Source organism: Schistocerca americana, chromosome 1 (assembly GCF_021461395.2).
Source record: "Schistocerca americana isolate TAMUIC-IGC-003095 chromosome 1, iqSchAmer2.1, whole genome shotgun sequence".
NCBI classification, from domain to species: domain Eukaryota; kingdom Metazoa; phylum Arthropoda; class Insecta; order Orthoptera; family Acrididae; genus Schistocerca; species Schistocerca americana.
This window is the reverse complement of record NC_060119.1, coordinates 444,850,470-444,854,226: the sequence shown is the minus strand read 5'-3', so window position 1 is coordinate 444,854,226 and position 3,757 is coordinate 444,850,470. Positions and strand designations below refer to the sequence as shown.

General features: G+C 47.6%; 1 pseudogene; it reads left to right on the top strand.

Annotated features, from left to right (window-relative positions):
• Positions 1 to 3,211: 3,211 nt before the first annotated feature.
• On the top strand, positions 3,212 to 3,329 carry LOC124556588 (annotated as a pseudogene).
• Positions 3,330 to 3,757: the final 428 nt, after the last annotated feature.

Genomic DNA, 3,757 nt, shown 5'->3' with positions numbered 1-3,757 from the left:
TTGCGCATGAAAACGGTTGGGGATGGTAGGTTGCGCTTGGGACCTGAAGACGAGACCATTCGGTGTCGGAACTGGTAGCGTGTGGTAAAAAGAATAAATGACGTACATTCAAATACAGCCGCCTGTTTTGTTACCATTATTCAAATAAATACGGTGTTAGTGCTTCCCTACTGATAACACGCTTCTCCCCCCCCAAGCGTCACACTTCTAGTGGCTCTATGGTCATCAGTCCCCTAGAACTTAGAACTACTTAAACCTAACTAACCTAAGAACATCACACAACACCCAGCCATCACGAGGCAGAGAAAATCCCTGACCCCGCCGGGAATCGAACCCGGGAACCCGGGCGTGGGAAGCACGAACACTTCTAGTGGTCAGTTCCTTATTATATTGGGGTTTCTGGTAGTTTTGATCAGACAGTGTACATGCTCATGCTGCAACATGTTTTTTGAGCAGTTTGTAATTTCAAAGGGTACCCTATCAAGACATTGCGGGAATGTTAATATTCCTTTCGATCAAAAAACTGTACTTAACAACCGGTTCAGATTCAGAAGTAGGCCGTCATTGCATCCAGTTGGAACAACGAATCGTGGAAGTGGTTTCGTGAGTCGAGGACATGTAAGAAGAAACCTGCGGGGCAGCGCAGCAGACGGAACAATAGCGTAGCAGTCTTGATTCACGATCCGCTTAGTTTTTAATTACGAAACGCGTCGTAAATTAGTATTCAGATAAGAAGCCAGCTGGAGAGATTCCGCTGACCGGCCGGAATTACGGGTCTGTCCGCCGCGGGGCGCAGTACAGGGGCGGCGATAGGCGAGGCGGGCAGCGCACGCGATCGTCATCGCCGGCAAACGAACAAGCAGACTAGGCCCGCGCCGGACTCGGCCATAAAACAAACTTCCTAATTGCGGCGATTTACGGCCGCCCGGAGGCCCCCCGCGGCTCTCCGCCTCCGGAGGCGGCGCTGCCCGCCGGCTGGAATTAGGTCTTATCGCCGCGCTCACCAACTCGCCACCTGCCTGTGCTAGTGCGTCGTTCCCAAGTCTTCCAACGGCCAGCAGTTAGTCATACCACAGGTGGGTTTCGGTTTATCTGGTTACAGTTAAACATTACACTGCCTGTATCTTACGCCTTTGGAGGACATATAGCTCAGTCAGTTTCTTGTGCCTTCGTCCCGCGTCGGTTCGGGGTCGGCGTATTTATTAACGATTTTACGAGAGGCGTTCAGTAAGTAATGCAACACATTTTTGCCCTGAAAGCAGGTTGGATGCATTCAGGATTCCAGTACAACATATTATTCCCCATGTTTTGGCTACAAACCTCTATTTTTGAACATAAACTCCTTTCAATGTGACGGCCATACGCAACATTTCTGGGAGGGTCTGTATTCCCGCATGGTACCACTCGTCGCCAGAGCCAACCTCTTGCTGCATCAGCAACCTCCTCGTCATCCAGGTACTGCTTATCGCGGAATGCATGCTTCTTTGTGCCAAACACACAGAAGGCGCGAGATCTAGACTGTAGGGCAGATGAGGAAGAACTGTCCAAAGTAGCTTTGTGAGCCAACACTGCAGGAGTCACGGCTGTGTGTGGCCGTTCCGGTACGCGGGAGATCGGACGGGTTTGCGGGGCTTTGTTGCGATCACGACTTTGTTAACGCCAGCTGTTCGTAGAAATTCTGGAAGCGCCAATGAATATTTGAAATGCTATGATTTACCCTCTAAAAGAAACTCAATGACAGATCTCTGCTGGAAGCGCACCTTCGTCACAGACGCCCTTTTGAAGGTTATGATATCTCAACCATCTGTCGAAATTTCATGAAACTATAGGGGTTGAAGCGGGAATATTCCACAAACTCCCATAACAAAATCTGCACTTTTTCAACCGAAACTGAAGGAGGAAAAAATGTGTTGCGTTACTTACTGAACGCTCCTCTTAGCCTGTTTAGTTTGTAGGATCGTCGGTGTCCTTCCTGTCACCACTCCGTAACTTCTCGAGACGGAATATGTGTGCCTCACTTGTCTGCGTGTAGTGTTGTTCATGTGAAAGTGAACACAAGTTTTCTAAAGGTTTGCGAATCGTCTAACTGAGGAGCCACTTGGATACCATCCCGATCCGGCATAAGGAAAACCATCTAAATACCATACTCAATCTGACCGCCACACCCACAGTCGTCGCTAATCCGCCGGGCGGACTCTGTACTGGACCGGCGTATCTTCCCGTCCCGTAAGTGGCACTTTAACACGCACGGCTCTCCGGGTGGGTGAAGCAACCCCCTACTATCGAAAAAAATTAGATTCCTGAATTGAGAGAGATAAGACGAAGTAAGGAAGCAGGACCGAACTTCTTGCGGTATGGAATCCTCCTAACTCTGTAAGACCCACAATTACGGTTGCAAACCACATCCAATTGCATAACGTAAGAAAGTGCCCCTTGCACTGCGCTGCACTTTCTAATCCTTAGTTAACAAAGAAATTCGCCAGAATGCACTGGAAATTAAGAAGTTCTTTTGTTTTCCCTACCAGTTTCGGCAATTCATTATTCCATCTTCAGGTCCCATGGACCTCTATAAAATAATCGATGTTGGCATATTGGGGCCATATGTTTCTGGATGTCGTGAGTTCTCAAGTGCTTCCTTTGAAGACTATGCCAATATCGGTTTTTTTTTTGAGAGGTGCTTACGGGGTGTGAAGAGTCATAATGAATTGCCGAAGCTGGTATGGAAAATAAAATGTAAGAACTTCTCAATTTACAAGCCTGTTTGTCTAATTTCTTTATTAAATATTTGACCAGCCGCTGTCCCATTTCCACAATGGACGAACAAAGACTTTCTAATCCTGTGATAATTTTTTATTCGTTAGTTGCTTTACTTCTGTAGCCTTATCGAAATGGCGAAGGAGGTTTAATGTTTAATTGTGGTCATCGGTTGTCCTGGAAACTCTTATGGGAAGGCCCTTTATAGTAGGAAGAAAGTTTTATGTATTCATTTTACCTTTCAACTATGTATATTGTTTTTAACAAGAGCTTTAAGCTATCATTACTCGTTACAGTTTTACCCATGTGCTAATGAACTACGTGTCAACAAACGTCAAGAACCACGGAGTGATTGCCCTAGAAAATGGCTCATTTTAAATGACGATTTGAGCGATTAGGCGTCAGCTACTTCGTGCACTGAAGCCCCAAGAAATACCACCATGTTTTTTCTAGTTCTCGCAACGGCCTTGCCGCAGCGGATACACCGGTTCCCGTCGGATCACCGAAGTTAAGCGCTGTCGGGCGTGGCTGGCACTTGGATGGGTGACCATCTGGGCCGCCATGCGCTGTTGCCATTTTTCGGGGTGCACTCAACCTCGTGATGCCAATTGAGGAGCTACTCGACCGAATAGTAGCGGCTCCGGCCAAAGAAAACCATCATAACGACCGAGAGAGCGGTGTACTGGCCTCACGCCCCTCCTGTCCGCATCCTGAGCTGAGGATGACACGGCGGTCGGATGGTCCCGGTGGGCCACTTGTCCTGAAGACGGAGTGCATTTTTTTTGTAGTTCCACTTTCGTATGGAGCGCAAATGAAATGATGGCTTAAATACCTCTTTGTACATTGTGATTAGTCTGGAGTCCCTACTTGTAGCGATACGTAGGAAGCGGTAGTATATTCCTAAATTTCTCGATTAATGCTGGTGCTTCCAGCGTTTCCAGTAGGCTTTCTCAAGATACGAGGCTTGCGCTTGCGTCCGATCGTACTCATTTTTCACATTTCT